Source organism: Schistosoma haematobium, chromosome 1 (genome assembly GCF_000699445.3).
Source record: "Schistosoma haematobium chromosome 1, whole genome shotgun sequence".
Taxonomy (NCBI): domain Eukaryota; kingdom Metazoa; phylum Platyhelminthes; class Trematoda; order Strigeidida; family Schistosomatidae; genus Schistosoma; species Schistosoma haematobium.
In genome coordinates, this window is record NC_067196.1 from 83,563,757 (window position 1) to 83,586,829 (window position 23,073).

The 23,073-nt window shown below is 31.6% G+C and overlaps 1 protein-coding gene across 1 annotated transcript in view; it reads left to right on the forward strand.

Moving 5' to 3' along the window:
• Positions 1-14,885: 14,885 nt before the first annotated feature.
• Positions 14,886-23,073, forward strand: part of PCDH9 (Protocadherin-9) — a 90,272-nt gene continuing 82,084 nt past the window's right edge. The window contains exons 1-2 of the mRNA XM_051209878.1: positions 14,886-15,010; positions 17,675-17,775. The gene's annotated coding sequence lies outside the window, so the exon portion shown is untranslated. The remainder of the gene's footprint in view (positions 15,011-17,674; positions 17,776-23,073) is intronic.

Consider the following 23,073-nt stretch of genomic DNA (forward strand, 5'->3'; position numbering starts at 1 on the left):
TGTTGTTTTATCTATTTCATAAAGCCTAATATTAATTTACGCAAGATTCTATATTCTGTCGTTCTCTTCGCTCACCTTATGATTTTTGTGTAAAAGAGAAAAAAAAGAGAAAAGAAAATCATTTTAAAAATTCTTCTCTATTGTTTGCTTAATCGTTGACATATATTCAAGAAGAAAAAGAAGAACATAAAAAAAGAAACACCAAAGACGAATTCTTCTTTGATTTTCATTACTATAGGCTACAATAAATTTGACATTCAATGACTAACCAATATGGCTTTTAAATCAATGTAAAAAGAATAACGAAAATGCCAAATACCCAATAATTATTATATGTTGACATTAAATGATGAAATAAATAAAAAAAAGAGAAAGAAAATGTATTTTTTCACAACATTCAGACATACAAAATACAGAAAGTTGTTTCTACACCTGATCATTTTGTTGATGTTTAAACTAGTAGGCATAGCATTATTTAAATGTGTGTATAATAGTTCATTCTTAGTGAAATATTTACCTTATAGGTTTTATAGTAATACTTACCCCACTATATGACTATTATTGATTAGGATTATAGTATATATTTTGTTTAGATTTAGATCATGGTTACTAATTAATAATAAGAAAAGACAAATATAAAGACAAAGACAATGTACTCCTTTGATGTGAACACTTTATTTACAAATGTACGTCTTAAGAAAACCATTGATATTTTGTGTGACTATATTTCTTCGAATAACCTTCCACTGGCTCAATCTATGAAACTATGTTACAAACATCATTAATTTGCCTATGTGTTAGATTCAATCACATGTTGTCATTCTATTCAGTTGTTTGAAAGTTTGGATTCTAGTTTAAGTTTAATCCATTTATATTTTAACGATTTTGTAACAGCTGAGATATTCAAAGTCTTACCTACTCATTTGCTAAGTTATACTAACTTACTTACGCCTATTACCCCTAATGAAGGAGCATAAGTCGCTCACCAGCACTATCCATCCAACCCTGTTTTGTGCAATCCTTTCCAGTTATTTTCATTTCATATTTATCCTTTTCATATCTGCTTCCAATTCCCGACGTAATGTGTTCTTCGACCTTCCTCTTTTCCGCCTCCCTTCAGAAATCCAAGTTAGGGCTTACCACGTGATACAGTTTGGTGATTACCTCAATGTATGTCCTATCCACTTCCAACGTCTTTTCCTAATACCCTCTTGAGCTGAAAGCTGGTTTGTTCTCTCCCACAGAAATCTATGGCCCACGGTAATCGATCAACAGATATTTAGTATCTTGCGTAGACAGCTCTTTATAAATACTTGTACCTTCTTGATGATGGTTGTGATAGTTATCCAAGTTTCAGCTCCATACAGTGGGACTGTCTTGACGTTCGTATTGGAGATTCTGAATATGATATTGGCTTGGAGACAGTTGTTTTGAGTTTCATATGTTCTTAAGTTGTAGGAATGCGGCCCTTGCTTAGCCAATCATCTCCTTTATGTCTGCATCTGAACCACCTTGTTCATCGATGATGCTTCCCAGTTATGTGAAGGATTCTACATCTTCCAGAGTTTTGCCATCAAGTGTGATTGGATTACTGTTCTCCGTGTTGTATTTGAGGACCTTGGTTTGTGTATGTTGAGGCCTACTGATGCAGAGACTGCTGCTACACTGGCTGTCTTTATCTGCATTTGTTCATTTGCTAAGTCATCACCTTTTTTAAAACATGTACAAAGTGTCATGTAGATTAAGTAGCCTTGTTTTTTTTAGAAGTACCAAAGAAGACCACAACTTGAATTCCACAGTAATACAGTGTGTTTTTCTTTCATTTAAAAGATAACTTGATAAATCTTTTTACGTACAAACAAGTGAGCCTTATAATATAAGCAAAAAATCCTAAAAAAACTCAGCATACAACATGGATTTAATATTTTACGAGAAAAAAGAAACAAACAAATCATAACCAGTAACTAGTTGATAACACACATTATGAATGTCATAAACATAAATTGAACACAACATGTATAAGAGATCCTACTGTGAAAGAAAAACTATATTCAGTAGAAAAAAAGAAACATCAGGGGTTTGTTTTCAGGTGAATTATATAATAGAATATAATAACTAGTGTTTTACACCTGTTAACTAAGTGTAATTGTTATTTATAATTGCTTTATTCGAGAGAATACGGATTATACATATATAGTAAGCTTAAAAGGATATTTAATAACTGTAGCATATAGTTACTATATTACTTCTAGGAATTATGTCAGCATATGATTATTTTGAATTACATTTTAATGAATTAAAGATTTCGTATAATGTTAAACGGGATTTTGTTGTATTGGGAAAATTTTTGTTTTACTAATTTGTTTACAATACTACTGATTAATTATTCATAAAACTTGTAAACAACAAATACGCCATCGTGTTAGTAAGTATAATGAATAACGAGTTCAATTATTTTATAATTTGAATGTTTCAATTAGTTTAACATCAATCGTGATAAACAAGAAAAATCAGAAGACATTTCTATTTTAGTATCAGATGGTGTATTGTAGAAATTGTAGTAATTTCAATAGTTGAGATCATGAGTCAATTGAAACTAGACCACCATGGAAAACCTGGAAGCACTGGATGGCTGTTTCGTCCTATTATGGGACTCCCCAGAAGTGTGCATCCATGGCCCCTCCTCGCGGTCGTTTGATTTTTGTGAATTTGTAAAATCAGAACTCCACTGGCCATTGCTTCCTACTAGAACTCCAGGAAATACCTCTAGGAGACCATCACTAGTGAGCATATGTTAATTAGTATCATAAAGGGTTTTGTGGGTGGGCACTGCTGAGGAGTCCCACAATAAGACGAAACGGCCATCCAGTGCTTCAAGGTTTTCCATAGTGGTCTAGTTTCAACTGACTCACGATCTCACCTACTGAAATTTCTATTTCAGTTGTTACCTATGATTTCATTAGATATTCAATCGTAGACTGTTAATGTGTAAAATGTAACGACTAGACTACTGAGTTGCAATCCAATGGTGTGTATTTACCAACTTCAAGGAACTCATGATTTTAGTATTGACATTTATTTTGTATTTGGCGTGTGTCTAAAAACATTTTTTTCGCATAGTTTCTTCATTTTATAAAACTTATTAAAACATCTTAAGTACATTCTCCGAAAATTAAAAAAAATTCGGGGACATGATAATTTTGTAGTTGAATCGTACGTTATTTGCTTGACAATGAATTATCTTTTTGCTAAAAACAAAGCTATAAAAAGATTTAAACCATATTTATATAACTAAAGGAATATCGTTGTTAATCTTGTTTTTCTTTAGTGACTTTAGTTACAACAACGGGCAGTGTGACATCATTCTTCTTTATTTATTCTTAACTATGGATCTCATTTTCTTATTATTTGCCTTATTCTGCTAATCAGTCAGATTTTGGGATTTGGCATTGTGTAACCCGTAGCATTTATCTATTAGTTCTACGATTCAGTTTCTAAGCTCTTCTCAGTTTCCTCTTCTAGAATATTCATATATTTAATCTATGAATAAGTAAACGTATGAGAACACCTTTATTCCCTCCATAATTACTCTTTGTTATATATATCAATTCTAACCCTAATCAAGACCTTTTTGATATGAAGTATGTACAATTGTTTTATGTTAAATATATAGTATTATTGTTGTTTTTAGGTTTTGTAAAAAACTGGGTCGAACCCTGAAATAGACGGGTTCAAATTATTCTTCGACGATTATTACTCTGAATTTTTTTTAAACTTCTAATCATATGTTTTAGTTGAATTCAACTCTATTATTTGAACATCTTACCACATTTATGAATCATAGTAAATCTGGAATAAAACCCTGTTTGTTCTCGAAATATTAGTGACTTTATGATATGATAATTATTCATGTGAAATTCTGGGCTTTATTTTATGGTTAAATAATCAGTTCTTTCAAGTTATTCACTTTAGTCTCCTAATTGAATTGATCTACTTCATCTATTGTAATGCAAAAGTTATGAACTTAAGATTATGAAGCCTGAAAATCAATTGATTGAAGACAATCGTTAGTTGGGGTATTTTCTTTCTTTGTAGACGTTTTACCGGGATATTTAAATTATAATAATATTCCATTTAATTCATACATCAATTTAAATTTAATATATCAGGCAAGTTATCAAAAGGGGTTTGTGGAGATTTTAGAAATTTCACAGATTGAAGTCATGAATTAATTGAAGCTAGACCACCATGGAAAACCCGGAAGCGCTGGACGACCGTTTCGTCCTAGTATGTGACTCTTCAGCAGTGCACATCCACGATCCTGCACCCTGCGAGATTCCAACCCAGCCGGCTGTTGTGAGATAGTAACTCACTGAAGACAATGGTGTACAATGGCGCAACCTCGTGGATTGGTTGAAGTTAGACATTAACACCATTGGATGACGGTTCAGTGGTCTAGTTGGTTAAGCGCTTGGCGCGAGACTGATAGGTTCTGGGTTTGAATCCCGTAGGGTGTAGGATCGTGGGTGTGCACTGTTGAGGAGTCCCATACTAGGACGGAACGGTCGTCCAGCGCTTCCAGGTTTTCCATGGTGGTCTAGCTTCAATTAATTCATGATTTCAACCAGTGAAATATCAGGTAAGTATTTATTTATTATTATCATGGTTTTTAGATAGTGTTTAACTTGGAGTAAGTTATCATTAAGGACTGACAACAATTAGATTAACATTTAATCGAGTAAACCTTAGAGATGTTAACCGTGAATTTTGAGTACAATGTCTGAGAGTATCCTCTTCGCCTCGAGATCTAAAAATTATACACTAAATCCTTAGTATAATTATAAAATCACAATATGAGAAATTAGAACAAAACAGTCCTGTATTGCTGTATAAAGTCTTGATAAAATCAATTTCAATTACGCAATTGTGTGTTGTAAATTTAAAAGTACTCATGAAAATAATGAGTAAGATGAAAGTGAATAAGGTAATTATAATATTTTAAGCCATCAGCACGGAAACATAATAATTTCAACCATTACCAATAGATTGCAGAAATATCTAGTAAGAGAATAAACTACATTTTGGCACAAGGTGAAATCATCATAATTATTACAATTATACAGCATCAAAACAACAAAAGAAAATTGAAAAGAAAGTACTGACAAAATAAAGTGTAAACAGTAAGCAGTTTGTAAACAGCTCTAGTATTGGTTATATTGACTATGGAAGTAAGAAAGTGATCATAGAAATTTATGATAACCATAAATATTAGATAGAGCAAGAATAAAGATTGATGCAAAATAATATGAATTTATTTTATTTCGTTAGGTTCTCATCAGCTGCTTACAATCTACAATATTTGAAAATCAATGTTATTATAGATATTTACATACTTATACATAAGAGGATGATTAAGGATGAATATATGTGTATCATGATGTAGTGAAGATTCTGGTGGAGTTTTGTTCTCTGAGCTGGATGAAGATTCCAGTAGAGTTAATGAGGTCATAAAATGTTGTCTCGAATAAATAAAGTTTGAGAGGGAAAGTTCCGGAACATTGAAATAGTGATTAGAACTCATGGAAATAGATTACTGGTAATAAAGAAAAATATGAATTGGAATCGTTTGATATTAATTGGAAATCATTTGAGTTTTATGAATATATGTATCATAACCGACTGATTCCAATTCATATCTTTCTTTATTACCATTAATCTACTTTCGGTTACTTCATTACATAATCATCTAACGTTTGTTAATTCAATGAGTTTTAATCACTAATTCAATGTTCCTGGAACTTTCCCTCTTAAACATTATTTATTCAAAACAAAACTTTATGACCTCATTAACTCTATCGGAATCTTCGCTACATCATGATACACATATGTTCATCCGTAATCATCTTCTTATGTATAAATATGTAAATATCTGTAATTACTCTGATTTTCAAATATTTTACGGTGTAAGCAGCTGATGAGAACCTGATGAAATAAAATGAATTTATATTATTCTGCATCAATCTTTGTTCTTTCTCTCTTTAAGATAATAAAGGGAATTATGTGTGTGAAATTTCATAAATATTAGGTTTGTTTTTAGATGATTGATAATGGCTCCACTTTTATATAAAAACTATATACGTACACAATAAGCCAAAATTAGTTAGATACAATTTATAATTCCAGATTGAAAATTGTTTGGTAGAACATATGAGTTTTAGGTTAAATTAAAAATTATGAAAACCTTTTGAGGGTATATCATGATAACAAGTTTCTTTTCATCACTTTAACTTGGATTATTTTCAGCCAATTTCGAATATTGCTCATATATAATGTTAGCTTGAATCTGCATATATGTTAAGTGAAAATTTAAGATTCGTCATAATCTTAGCTATTGAATGACTTAATTTGACTATTGTACTTATAACTTTTCGTAGTCAAATGTAATTGTCTCTGTTATCTTTGAAAACATGAATTTCAGCGAAGGGATCTCTTTTCAGCGAATTTATTATCAAGCTTTGTATTATTATTATCATTATTGGTTAAACACCATTATTAATCTCCCCAAAGCATGATTCATTCACTTCGCATTCATCCTAACTTATTATGTCTTAATAATAGTTAGTCCGTATTCTCATTATTTTATACATCAGTACTTATCATATCACTTTATTTATTTTTATGCCTCTGTGACCTTTATTGAACTTTAATTATTGTAACAAAATTTTTTTATCAGTTTAGTGGTTGTGGAGATTGTTAAGCTTTTGATTAAAATCCCGCGAGCAGGATCGTGAATGAACACTGTTGAGGAGTCCCACAATGGGACTAAACGGCCGTTCAGTGCTTCCAGGTTTCCCATGGTGGTCTAACGTCAATCGGTTCATGGTTTCAATAAAAAAAATTTAGTCATCTTACGACATTCACGTGATAATTCGTTACTAATTTACTAAGTCTATTATTATTATTTGTATTACGTAATTTAGTATTATCAACTTTCTAATACATCATCTTGGCTATTCGTGTTCACATTTCCTCACAGAGCTAGAACTCTAACAGCTTGACAATATATTCGTTGAAAAGAGATCCCTTGGCTGAACTTCGTGTTTTTTAGATTTATAATATCCTAATGAATAGAAAATTGAATTTCTGACGTTTTGCAGCTTAGTGTTATTATCATTTATTATTATTATTATTATTTAATGTAAGTAAAAATGCCTTCGTCTATTGCATTATATAATAATCTGTCTAATGAAATAAACATAAACACTACAAAACAAAACGGTTCTATAAAATACGCAAATACAACAACAAAAAGGATCTTCCGACGTTTCGTGACCCACTGTAAGCCACTTCTTCAGAGAATAAATAACCAAATCCAAATAATATTTGATGGAATTGTAATTACACTATTATTTCTCCCATCTTATCTGGCCCATATTTATTCGGATCATGGATCTTAACATTTTCATTTAACATATTAGTTGATTCAAGTTAACATTCTATCTGAGTCATATCAACATTAACAATTTTATTCTATTTTGTTTGATAATCCTAAATTCACATGTTTTCACTCTAAACGATTCACTTTACCTTTAACCTGTCCATTTTTCAGATTATTAATTTGGATATATGACTTGTATAACCCGAAGAGCACTTATCGAAAAGAACAGTCTTCGTTCAATATATTAGCATTTCCATTTTGGATAGCTATTAGATACTAATATATATATATATAAACATTATTCGTGATAAACATTATGTCATGATGCTTTACAGTCTGAAATAATCAACCGATAATCAATTCAATTAATTCCTGAATAACAAACCAACAAACAAGCAAACAAAATTAAACCATATTGATAATTTGCAAATATGCGTGATCTCGTTTCACTATCCAAAATAAAATTTTTTTTGTTGTTGTTGGTGAATTTCTTATTTCCATTATGTTAAAATTAAAAAAAAGAGTTTATATTTCAGTATCATAGTAACTGATTAGTTTGGATAATCTTGTTGATGTTTTTAGTCCATCAAATGATCGTTTATTCATTATTAATAATCTGAAACAAACAAAAAAAATAAACATTTTTTGTTGTTGTATTTTTCAATAAAGATCTTTAAACAGTTAACATCTGGACCGGTGTGATATATATAACTTATAAATAGTTAAATTTTAGTTAAAATACAGGTCAAGGTTAGTTGTGAACTATTTATGTTTGTATCAGTGATTACATAAAACAATGTAGCAATAATAATAAAAGAAATATTATAATAAATAATTTGATTTTCATGATCAGAATGGGATTTGTGGAGATTGTGTAGTAAATTAGTGTTGTTTTTTTTAATGGTTGAATTCATGAGTCGATGTAAGCTAGACTATCATTGAAAACCTGGAAGCACTGGAAGATCGTTTCGTCCTAGTGTGTGACTCTTTATTAGTGCGCATCCACGTTCCTGCCCCGTGAGATTCGGACCCAGGAACTATCAGTTTCGCGCGCGATCACATTAACCTTATAGACCATTGAGCCGGTGTCAATGTCTAACTTTAACTAATACACGAAATTGAGCGGCATATCCACAATTGTCTTCAGTAAGTTACTATCTCACAACAGACCCGGTTGAACTCCTCTGGTCACCGCTTCTCACTAAAACTCCAGAAAATACCTTAGAAATTAACACCTGGTGAAAGTAAAATGCCTGGAGGTAGAACGTTAAGAAGATCAAAGAAAAGAGAACGAGAACAAAGAATGATTGATATGGAAATGAAAGAACAATGAAGTCTGAGACGATCGACTGATGTTTGCAAAAGAAACAGTCAAGTTTGAGACAATTGATTTAGATTTTGCAAGTTAAGTATTATCTGTATGATTCTCAGTTTTTACTAAGATATTCTGTACTTCTGTGTTCAGATTTGGCAAGTTAAGTATTATCTGTATGATTCTCAGATTTTACTAAGATATTCTGCAGTTCTGTGTTCAAATACATTCAATTGTATCCACTTGTGTTCTCATTCATTACAACAGTGTTAATGTAAGCATACAAAATATATTTAGGAAAGCTTTGTTCATAGTCATCAGTACGGGATTTTATTTCCAGGTTTTCTAATTTTATCATTGTCTGATTATGTGTTCGGAACAAAAATGTTTCGGTAGACTAGTCTTCGTGATTGCATATCATCCCTTTAATAAAACAGGTAACTCAGTTTTATAGTGTTATAACTTGTGTCCTGTGAGCCCTGTTAATGTGTAACGTAACGATACCGCCAACCAGAGAGCAGTGAATTATCGATCGGACCAGTGACGCATAAAACACTTATTAACAGTCTAGAGTCCTTATTGGTCCTGCTTTCCGCCTAGCCCAGCCAGTTAAGTCCAGAACACCAACTCGTAAACCTTTGTTTAAAATGACAGCTACCAGAATGTAATGTAGATACATAACACTTGATGGACAACTGCGTCTCCATATTGTTTTGTACAGTAGATCGTGGAAACTTATGTAGTATCATTGGGCAGCCTTTAAAATTTTGAAAATAGAAATACTTCTTGATTTACAATTGTTTTAGGACAGTTGAGTTCTAGGGACTGTTGAATTTTGAGGTCTGACATCACAGAGTTAGTTAAATAAATATTGAAAAATTTAAGATACATCACAATGAAGTTATATCAGCATATGATTTGTTTTTGGTAATATTGGCTTAACGTCACCCGATCACGAAGAAAACGTTCGCTATCCAACTGTCTGTGTATACGTATTAGAAAGAATGCCATGTGTATTCAGAGTGTCTGATCAAAACGTTTCATCTAATGGTTACATTTTAAATAAATATTTAAATTAAAGATACAAAATACTGCATTCAGACTCACCGAACATCGTTTATAGTGTTTGCCAAGGGATAACATGATCCTAGGTTCAGTCCTGTTTAGGGTTATTGATATGTACTAATGGTGAGGAAACATTTTCTAAACATTATTTGTTTTCTGGTGATTCTCCAATTATTATCAATTTGCAATGCAAACTAACTTTGAACAAATATTAATACTACATGTAAGGTGACTTATCTATTCTTCTGACTGAGACATGAGGAAATTATATAAAATTAGATAAAATAATACGTTAGCTAATGAAACAGTTTAAAATCATTGGCAAGTTAGCGATTTCTATTAATTTTGTACAAACACAGTCTTTAGAGTATTTGAAGATATTGTCTTTTCTTTTACTGAATAACCATCAGATTATCTCAGTAAACTAACGGAAATTTTAGTCTACATCCATGTTTCGGCAGTAGTTACAGGCATCACAACTTCAGACTAGAGCTATTAAGTAGTGAATTTTATTTAATAATCTCTGTTTATATATGGTCGCTTTCGCGTGGACTTACGGAAGGCTAACGTTTTATGAGATCCTCCACAATATAACAGATTGTCAGACTACAATACCCAAGTTGTACGCTATTGTCTTGTGAGATATGACAACGTTTTGCAGTCCGTCTTAGAGGTTATTTCTGTTGTTTTTTTAATAAAAGGGATCTTGTATTGCGTTTGCAAAGTGTATATATTTGAGACCATAAATCTTCAGTAATGATATTATTGAAAAAAGAGCAGTGTTGTGGTAATTATTTGTAAGAAAGAATTGGATGATGAGCAAGGATGGATGATGGCTAGCAGTGGGATCCAGGACTCGCGTTTCGTTTTATTTGGGACTCGTCAGCCGGATGTTCCTGCATCTCAGAGTTAATGTTCATTCCGGCACTCGAACTCAGTACTTTCGCTCGTACAGGAAAGTGGCTATCAAGATTCATTATCTGAGTGGATAACGCAATCGCGTCTGAAGCGAACGGTACTAGGTTCGAGTCCCAGAGTGAACATCAACTCTGAGATGAAGGCACACACAGCTGACGAGTTCCAAATAGGACGAGACGCGCATCCTCGATTGCAATGCTAGCCACTATCCATCTTTACTTATAATACTAGTAAGTTAAGGCAATATCGAGGCAATACGCATAGTATGCACATGAGCCAATAAGAGACTGATCAATTGCAGTCCTAAACATCAATGGGAAAATTCAAGTAAACAATACCAGGTAAAAGAATTACATGTTTGCACTTTCATAATAAATCCATTTATATGTCTGTTTGAATTCTAGGTTTTATGCAATTAATACCTCTCTTTGATGGCAGATCTTTGCAATCATTTCTGAATTGCGTAATATGCTAGCTTAAGCCTAGTATAGGAAGTTTTTAGATATAGTGAACATGGCATTTTTTAAAAATGACTACACGTTTTTATTTATATATAACTTGATATGTAAATTGTTTCCTACGACAAATCATTGCAACCTTTCTCAAATGACACAATTTGAAGTATTTGCTCCATAACAGATGCAAAAGTTCACCATTTTTTAAAAAGAAAATATAACACTTTTATTTACTAATATGCCTTATAACATTAAAGTCTGATGAAAATTTTATTGAAATCAATGATTCGCTTAAATATTCTTGGTTTTAGGTGATTATTATCTGATACAGCACAGAAGACACCAACGCAATCACAATTGATGGAGAAACTCTGGGACAGGTGGAAACATTCACGTATCTAGGTGGCATCATCAATGGAAGAGGATCTGATGCAGACGTAAATGCGGGGATTGTCTAAGCAAGGACGGCATTCCTACAATTGAAGAACATTTGGAACTCAAAACAACTGTATCCAAGTCAACATCGAATTCACAATCTTCAATACGAACGTCAAGACAGTTAGTTACACTGTATGAAGCTGAAAAGTGAAGAACTACCATAATCATCATCAAAGATGTATGAGTATTTACAAACAATTGTTTATATAAGATACTGAATGTCTGCTGACAGAATACCATCAGTAACAGCTTACTATGGGGGAAAACAAACCAGCTTCTGTCTAAAAAGGAAGTTAGAAAACAACGTTGGAAGTGGATAGGACACACATCGAGGAAATCATCGAAATTCATCACGAGACAAATTCTAACATGGAAACCTGAATGGAAACGGAGAAAAGGAAAGCCGAAGAACACACTGAATCGGGAAATGGAAGCAGACATGAAAAGGATGAATAGGAAGTGGAAAGAACTGGATAGGATTACCTAGGACAGGGTTGGATGGATAGTGCTGGTGGGCGACCTATGCGTAATTAAGTAAGTAATTTTCTGTACGATTATTTTACAGAATAGAACTTCCGAAACTGTAAAAATCACTGGATGGTGTTTAATTCACCTGAAAATCTACATAATCATAATTAAATACGTTTTCGGCTACATTTGCATATGTTTTTCAAGTTATGCTAATAAGTATCTTTAAATAAATTTTTAAAAAAAATCAAGAAAGTCGCTACCTATTTTTTCAGTAGGTAAGAATCATTATTAAAACAACGTAAAAAAATCATAACAAAACACATTTTATCAAATCCTACCCCCTCCCTCAGTGAACAAAACAGTCATATAAAATTGTTTTAAACAAAAGGGTGGAAAAAATTTTTTTCTTTTAAATTGTGTATCACTTCTTTTTATTCTTTGTTCATTTTATTAACCATTCAAATAGTTCCGGGTAAAAGATCAAATATCCCCTCGATACATTGAATATGTTAGTTGAATAACCATAAAATAATACAGAAATATAAAGGTTTTTTGAATTACACGAATAAATGTATATAATGTATTGGTATACATTTTAAATGTCATATTGTTCTGAAGAAACAAAACGTTTTGTTTATTTTTTTAATGTTTGGTACCTGTCAGAACTAATAAATAACAAATTTTGATGAAAATTTGAAAAAAAACATTTAAATTTATTTAGTTTATATTTTAGTTTCTATGACCTTAGAGAACTGCATTTGTTTGCTTTAAAAAATAGTAAACTGTTGATGAAGACATTTTAAAGACTCTTCTTCTGATTGAGATTCCCCCCACAAATGCCCAGGTATGGTCCAGTGTGAGAAGAGTTTGCCCCCTCTCTCGAAACGCTCTCACATGGCCACGTGCATACAACAACTGCCAGAAAAATCCTACTCACTAACTTCTCGCGGTGGGAATGTTGTTTACGAAATTGAGAAGACGAAAAGCGAATGTCCGACAACTTAACCGAGTTAGTGGACATGTAGAGTTCACACAGGGGAGTTGGAAAACCATGATTCCAAACCAATGGTGTACATTGGCTCAGGTATCCTGAGAGAACAAATGGCGTATGAACCAATTGTTGGTCAACGGCCACCATGGGACTGCATCTACTGACGTTGCTCCATTGAATCAAACCTTCCGAACGAAGGCTCCGGGTGTGGCTTCCTAAGAAAACCACCTGTTTCGGTTTGAGCACCCAGGAAGTATCCCAAGCCTCATACAAATTGAATGGTTTATGTGGCGCATATATATTTGGTGCCTATTTGTATGAATGTTTATGTGTTTAAATAAGTAAAATCTGATTGGGATGGATGTTTTATAGAACTTTTGAATTCTAACCATAATACACGTCAGAAACTGATTCTAAGTAGACAACTATTGAAAGCTTAAGGTTATTGAACGGTTGTTCATATGGAGTAATTTCTTGAAAACAGACTTGATTTGATAATATCGGTGTTTTTCTTTTACATAATTTTTTAAATATTTATTTACAAGATTACTGATTATAACAGTTTGACTGTAATTTTCATAATAAAAATAAATTAGGAAATCGTCGGGATTCGACAGATTTCTGAACAAATTTACTCACTTTACTTGCGACGGATTAGTTGTGCCCACTTATGACTTCAAGGATGAATGAATCAGTAATCATCACGTATAGCACAATGAACATGAAATTAATGAATTACTGGATAGAATTGAAGTAACTCACATATTCAACCTTAAATTTTTTGCTATATAGCAAGACTACTGTCTTAGATAATAAATATCTCACTAATAATGTACTTGAGTTCATGAGTTATTGTATTTGATAGATATCTCGTGAACATTATCTAACAGTTAGTCACTAATGAAAATGTAATTATTAATTACGGGATTTTGCGCTAAAGAATGAAGCAAGTATACAGTTTTCTCTAATTTTTCATAGTTCTTCAGTTGATATAAGGTCATAATTCAAAATAATCCACACATTTTATAAAAATGCCATATAATAATACTTTTTGGTGATATATTCACAATTTGGAATTATATTATAACGAAATCTAATAGCTGATTAAATAATTCTGAGCCATTAAAAAAGTATTGGTTTAAGTTTTATTGACAACTAGAACCCAAATGTTTTGTTGTTGTTTGTTTGGCCACTAGCATACATTTTTAGGCTTTTTTCACTAAGGTTATTCAGTAGTACATATATATTTTTTCTTATGTGCCCATATGATTTTGAGATGGTGGAGAAGATTTGTAGCTCAGGTGGATGATTTTGATGGAGTTTTGTTCTCTGAGTAAACAATGACAAATTTAAGGTCAATAAGAACCAATCAGCATCGAGGTGTACAAAACAAGCTGTGAAACACATATGGAGGAATTCGAACACTTCACTTCTATCTGAAGTTTGTGCTGATGATTTCGTTCAGAAGAAAATTGAAGGCTCCACGACCAAACCATCCAGCTCAGAGAACAAAACTCCATCAAAATTTATGTGCCTTTTTTCATATCTAGACAAATTAACTGTTTTTATCATCATACATAATGAGTTTCATCATATTATCTAGTATAGTCATTTACATAAACAATGGTAATACATTTTGTTTAAATAATATTATTATAACCAATAAACTAAATTATTATTGGTCAGTTAAATTAACCAATTAAATTAATTTCCGAGAAAAATATTAAATTATATTAAATGGAATATTATTATTAAAAGTTATTACTTATTTTAATAATATATAATAGTGTATATGGGATTTTATAATGATAATATAAACTATAATTCATTCTTGTTTATTGTATTATTTAATTGAACTAAAAAGAAAAGAGAAGCGTCACTACATCTAATAGTCAGTTCATTCATAGATGAAGTTTACTATGGTATGTTATGTTAAAGTGAATTATGTTTGTAATTTATTATTTATAAGTTGAATGTTAATAGATAAGACATGCTTTATTTTTAATTACAAAAAATAATCATTCAGTATGAGTTTTAGTTAAATGAATATGTTAAATCTAAGGAAGTGAGATTATTATAAGAGTATCATTTTGAAAGAAAGTTCTACTCACTGACTTCTTGCGGTGGGGGTGTTGTTTAACCGGGTTGGTGGACATGGAGAGTCCACCTAGTAGAGTTGGAAAACCCTGATTTTGAACCAACGGTGTACATTAGCTCCAGGAACTTGAGGGAACAAATGGTGTATAAACCAAGCGTTGGTCACCGGCTACCATGGGACTGCATCTCCTCACGATGCTCCACTACCTTGTGGACCAGACCTTTAGGTCAAAGGCTCTGGGTGTGGCTCCTTAAGAAAACCACCTGCTTTGGTTTGGACACCGAAGCAGTATCTCAGCCCTAACACAAATCAAATGAGATTTGTGTGGCGCATATATATTTGGTGCCTCCAAGTACCAATGTTTATGTGTCTAGATAAATAAAATGAAATTTTGAATTAGTGAGTACTGAATAATGGACAAAATGAAATGAAGTTGAAAAATTGACTAATTATTACTTGTTAACCATGTGGTCTGAAAGTGTTCATTTGTTATCATACTCAAATATCAAGGAATGAAGATTCTATATTTACGTGTAAGTGATGTGCAATGATGAATCCTAAACGAGAAGAACACAGGTACCTTATTCTAATTCTTATTTCTTTATTCTAATCTGATTACAATATGTTATGGAATGTGACTTTTAGTTAATTTAATTTCGAAAATTAATCATATTATTACTGATTGTATACAAATGATAACACAGTGTACTTAATCATCAACTTCTGATACATGACATTAAGTAGTACTTTTGATCCTGTAAATAAAAGTTTACTCAGTTTACTCAATTTACATCATATACCGTATTTTTTAGTGTTTATTGTTCTCCTTTTCTTGCTGTCAAATATTTAACTTTCCAATTAAAGAAGAATGAATTAAAGATTAACTTTATACACATAATTATGGAGGTCAAGTTCCTGAAGAGTTTCTTGTACCCGTGTAAACATTTTTGTTTTGGATGTTTTATAGCTTGTTCAAATAATTTCTAATTTCTTATTGGTTTTCAGCTTGAAACTGAATAAAATCTCTCATAACATTGAAAAGTAATTTATAGAGAAGCTTAAAGCAATTGGTTCCTTTTGATAAATTTGGATAGTGTAATAAAAAGATGAAGATTATCAGAACTATGTGATAGATTAACGTAATACATTTCGAACAATCTGATGACATATATACTTGTTAAAATCAAATGACCCAATAAGCGTAGTGGATAAACATTTATCATCCTCTATTGTCAAATACATAATTGAAACAGGTCATAAGGTTGATGTTAACACAGCTTTTGTGATAATGCACAAAAGTGTAAAAGAACGTGTATTAAGGTTTGTTGAAGCCTTAGTCATGTGAAAATTTAAGCCTTCTTTAAGTATTCAAAAACAGTTTGTTTTCACCTTAAACCTATCCTGGTAATATTAGCTTATTATCCAAAGTGATGAAGTTTCACATTGTATTTCATATTATTTTGTTGATTATCTTTGTCTCCTCTTACCCTCCAATTCTAGTCTGCTTGACCTATAATTTTTATAGAAATCTTCTTAGTAAGTACGTAATATGTGATCAAATTGTTCGAAATATATTGTGCTGATATACATCACGTAGTTCTAATAATCTTCATCTTCTTATCACACTATCCAAATTTCTAGAGAAGCATTCATTAGTTAAATGAAATTCTATTTTACGAGGTGTTTTTTTAATAAGTTACGGACCATGCCCATAAAAACTAATATTATGAACGTAATATAACTACAGCAATGTTTAAAAGACCTGAATAAATGCCACCAATGACAAATAGATTTTTATTATTACTAAACTACCGAATTCTTTACAGTTTAATCATAACATCATCGTCAGATGTAACATGCTATAAGAAATATATATATATATATATATATATATATATATATATATATATATATATACAATTGAAGAACATATGGAACTTAAAACAACTCTCAACCAATATCAAATCCAGAATCTGCAATACGAACGTCAAGACAGTTAGTTTCACATTATGGAGCTTAAACATGGAGAACTACCACAACAATCATCGAAAATGTACAAGTATTTATAAACAATTGTCTATGTAAGGTACTCAATATCCATTGGCCGGATACCATTAGCAACAGCTTCCATTTGAAGAGGAAATTAAGAGCGGATGTTGGAAATGAATAGGACACACATTGAGGAAATCATCAAAATTCATTATGAGACAAATTCTAACATGGAAACCTGAATGGAAACGGAGAAAAGGAAAGCCGAAGAACACACTGAATCGGGAAATGGAAGCAGACATGAAAAGGATGAATAGGAAGTGGAAAGAACTGGATAGGATTACCTAGGACAGGGTTGGATGGATAGTGCTGGTGGTCGGCCTATGCTCCTCCATGAGGGGTAACAGGCGTAAGTAATATATATATATATATATATATATATATATCTGAGATCTTGTTAAAACAGTTCTAATTTTCACTTATTTTCATCTTTATCTAGGCATTACAAATATATGCTGTATACATGATCAACCACTCAGATTAGAAATAATGTTTGTTATATTCGTCATAAATTATTTTCTATGACCTCAATTACAAGTGGTAAGTTACAACTATTCTTATATTCTATTTCATCATTCTATTTTAGGTTATTGTGTTATATTACATTATTATAATTAATGTAGAATAATCCCATTGAATTTTTAATTGAGAAATATTAATATCAGATGGGTTTTGTGGATATTATAGTAATTTTAATGGTGAAGATCATGAGTCGGTTGAAGCTAGACCACCATGGAAAACCTGGAAGCACTGGGATCGTGGATGCGCACTGCCAAGGAGTCCCATGATAGGACGAAACGGCCGTCCAGTGCTTCCACGTTTTTCATGGTGGTCTAGTTTCAACTGACTCATGATCTTAACCATTGAGAAATATCAGTTAAAATGAAAGATTCAATAATTTTAATGAAATATATTAGTAAACGACAACATTGATTATAATGAAATCGTTAGAAATATTTACTTTGCTACTAAAAAGGTGTGATTATTAATGAATCTATGTTACTTTTCATATATATTTTCAATATGATGAATTAGTTAACATCTGTTCTATACATCTGGAAAATTCAACTATTAAAAACAGATTGGGTGGTCATAATAATCTAACTATAAAAAACAAATTCTATGTGATATTATATTTAGTAATGGACACAGTATTGTTTCATTGTGTATGTTATATCATAGAGGTTAAACTTAAAGTAAAAATAAAATAGGTGTAAAATTATTATTGAAATTTATTTTTGTATTTTGATAAAAATTGTGTAAATATTTTATAGAAAGCAACATTAGTGATTGATTAATTTTATAAAATCAATACACTAAATTGTTCCCATTCACATGTTGAACAACAACAACAAAAAAAGATCACAGTTGATAATAGTTCACTGCTTTTACATGAAATACGCTACTTTAGTTACAGTACACTAGTAATCTTAATACTTAAAGTCATGTTAAGTTATACTTTAAAATTTAATAGTAAGTATATTTACGTCTAATATTCAAGGTTGTGAGCATATAAATAACTTCTAATTCAAACAACTTAGGAAATATATTAGAGCAATTAGATATGGTACTAAATGACTACATTTTTAATCATATCATAGAGAAGAATTTACTTGGCGTTTTTTTAGAGAGTTAGTTTTCTACGGGATGGGGTCGCTAACCCCATGCCCAACCCTCCTCTTTTATCCGGGCTTGGGACCGGCAGTAGCCCTCGGAGGGACTCCAGGCGGAGTTAGAGAGGAAGTTGGTGGTATGGAAAAGGGAATTTGAATATCAGCGTTTTGAATGATAGTTAAGAATCAAACGTATAAAGTGTATTCTAAACAGGATAGATAAATATGAAGCTAAAAAAAACTTTTTTTGAACTATACAATCCAAGACGTTTAAGCACAGATCATCATCAGCTTTGTAACTTTAACAAGGAAATTGAAGTCTCTTGACATGGTTCAAATCATCAGTCAACAACTACATGAACTTATGTTAGGTGTATGTTTAACCTGACTAATGTTATTTCAACCTATCACTACTACTACTACTACTACTACTACTACTACTACTACTACGACTACTAGTATATCAGTCAACATTGGAAGTCTGGGCAACGGTATTTGGGCTTATGTAACATATCAACTAATCATGCAAGTTTTGAATATGTGATTAATAATTTAACAAATAAGTACTTAAGAAAATCTAATACATAAAAATATGTTATATAACGTTCTTTTTAATACTTTCCATCTTTTCTATCATTTGCAAAACATGTCAGAAATACTTTTTTTCTTGGAAATTGTTCACAAGTGTTTCAACTACAGTAATTTACATTTCACATGAGAATAAAACTTTATATCTTGAATTAAAAACTTAAATTATTATTAAATTGTTTCGACATGTAACAATTTCTTTAATATCGGAACGGTGATTTGTTGATAATGTAGTAATTTTAATAGTTGAATGTAAGCTAAACCACCACTGAAAACCTGTTAGTACTGGACGGCGATTTTGTCCCAGTGAAGGACTTCTCAGCTGTGCACATCCACAATCTTGTACCCAGGACTTGAGCCCAGGACCTTCAGTCCCGTGCGCGAACGCTTAATCTACAAACCACTGGGCCGTCATTCAACGCAGATTGTAGAATTTTCACATATTAGGACGAAACATCTGTCCAGTGCTTTCAGGTTTTCAATGATGGTTTGGCTTAGATCGACTCATGAATTGTACTATGGAATATCACTGTTCTTTATAGTACTTATAAAATCTTGAATTTAACAACACTGATAAATCATTTAATATGACCATAAATATAGGAAGTATCCATTTTGAATTTGACAGAATATTTCCTGAACAACGAACGTTGAAATCTTAGAAATACGTCTGGTAAGACCTTAGTTCAGTGTTAAAATATAATCTCATTAGAAACATTCGAGTATAAATCAAGGCAAATCGGGTCGTTTTACATAAAAGTAAACAAAAAGTAGCTGAATTCTGTAATCACTTTAAACTAATCGATCAATTCAAGGATTACTTAATACTGACACATCAATTGAACAGTTAGTAGTAAGTGATCTCATGCTTTCTGTCTTGTATGCTCTGTCAAATATTATCGAGCAGCCACATTGTGATCACTTTGTTTGGTGTAATATGTTCATAAGTTTGACATTGATTATAATTAAGTGATTTTATCAGTGTGTAAACACAATAGTTTAAAAACAAATCATTTGCTGTCAAAGTCCTTCAGTGACAAGAACTCATATTGTGAAAGTAGTTGGAACCCTAGGGGAAATGCCGATACTTTAAAGACCAAAGATACATAATGCTGATCTGCCAGCCAGAATAAAATCTAGATATATAGCTTTGGTATCATGGTCTCTAACCACCTAACATGAAAACATACTGTCCCGTGAAGTCAACCCGATTAAATTAGACATCACAATATGCTTGACTGCTATAGTTTGATTATCACTATGAACTAATTGAGATTATACTATTCAATATTACGTGATTTATAGCGTTAAACTAGCATACTTCCTGAAATAAGTTTATTTCAATCAGTAATCCTAAACACTTTGCTATCAAAGGACAATTAGCATGGAATAAGAAATGAAATGCTATATAGGTAAACATTTCATTTAATTTTCATTGGTTTGTCAGTTAAAATGTATAGAATATAAATGATGCAAGATATGATACTTTACTAGTTCAGGAATACTATGAGCCAATATATGTTTTCAAATGAAATGATTTGTCCAAAATACTCATTTGAAATTATCTTTTTAACAATCAACATCAATGCACTGACTGTTTAGCAAGGCGATCTTTTACTTAGTATATGAATTTGACTAAACTGTATATTTTCACAATTGAATTCACAAGTCGATTTGAACTAAATGGTCGTTGAAAATCTAGAGGCATTGGACAACCATTTCATCTTAGTATGTCAAAATATTACAATCTCCACAAATCTTCATACTGATAAATTATATATATATATTTACTCTATTTAAATATACATGGCTAACTTACATATATGTCTACATGTATACGTGTGGTGTGGGTTACTTATATCTACACAGGTAGTATATAACAGTGGTCAGGCATAGAAACTATTTCGGTAAAAGGTCGATGAGGAAAAACGGGAACGGAACGCAACGCAATTGGCATGAAAACGCATGGCCAATGAAATCTGAGACAATGGATTGATGTTTGCTATAGGAACAGTCAATTTTGATATGATGGATTGATACTTTGCAAATTAACGATTTACTATATGGTTCTCAGATTTGATTGAGATGCTCTGTAGTTATGCGCTCAAATACATTCGATTGTCCTCAATGGTGTTCTGTCCACTACATATGTATAATAAAAATCCAGATAAATGTTCTGTGAAGACGGACCTCGGGTGAACTCAAGGAAGCTGTAGAGGCTCAGACGGAGCCGAAGATGTTCCATCCAATCACCTTTCGGAAGAATATTCTAGAATTTCTACATGTAGCTTCCCGTTTGGATAATTCTGATATCCCCCTGTATGCGGATTGGAGAACTGTAATGATGATTTCGTTCTTACTAAAAACTATAAATACCTGACAATTTTGTACTATAAATGACACTGTTTGGAATAATATTCCGTTCATCAGTTTTCTTTCTTCATATTGCGACTTGGAAGGGTTTTGGTGTTCTAGTGCTCTGTTATACGCGGTATATCAAGAAATCAACATTCAAGATATAACATGTTCGTTATTTCATATTGATAATATGTAAATATTTTGTCGAATTAAGTATATTAATATCTAAGAGAATTTTATTACATAACCATTTTGTCCTATTTCCAAAATGTCATATGAATAAAATTAGATTAAAGTTGTGTTGTTTCTTTCTTTTCTTTTGAAAGTCTTAAATATAATGATGATAAAACATGAACGATAATAGAGTATGCTATTTATTACATTTTATAATACTTAGTAAAGGTTATTTCATTATTTCACTTTCACTATTATCATTGTATCAACATTTGAATAATTACAATTGTGTAAGTTATTACTTTAGAAAAAAACAATCACTGTTCATTTAAATCTTCTTCTATATATACCGTTAGTGTAAGGCATAAAGAACATAGAGAATCATAAGTAAAAAACAAAACAAAACAAACATAGATACTTTAATCTTTTAAAGATCCCCATCATATACACTTTAACGGATTACCTAATTTGAAACTTATTTCATAGTGAAATGTATTTAAAACACAATTAATGATTATTCATATTTTATGTTTGTGTTTCATTGAAAGTATTCACTTACTATGGTTGATTTATTTCTATTTATCAAGCATAAATTAATTGTTTTTTAAGTTATTACTTAAATGAAAAGTAAATGGGAGTAAACATTTATAAAGTGATTAGAATAAATATAGACTATAGTTTGAATTATGAGGTTGTTATAAACTGGAGTAATTTTATTAATGTCACATAATTCACCAGGTTATCAATATGCATTGTGATTACACCATCACTATGGAAAAGCTGAAAGCACTGGACGACCGTTTCGTCCTATTGTGGGACTCCTCAGCAATGTGCATTCACGATTTCATCTTGCTCACTAGTCACTGGCTTCAAGAGGTATTTTCTGGAGTTCTAGTGAGAAGCAGTGACAAGTGGAGTACAACCGGGTCTATTGTGAAATAGTAACTCATTGAAGACAATGATGGAAGTGTCGCTCGATTTCATGGATTATTTGAAGTTAGACATTAACACCATTGGATGCCAGTCCAGTGGTCTAGAGGTTTAGGCGTTCATGAGCGAGACCGTTAGGTCCTGGATTTGAATCTCACGTGGTGAGAACGTGGGT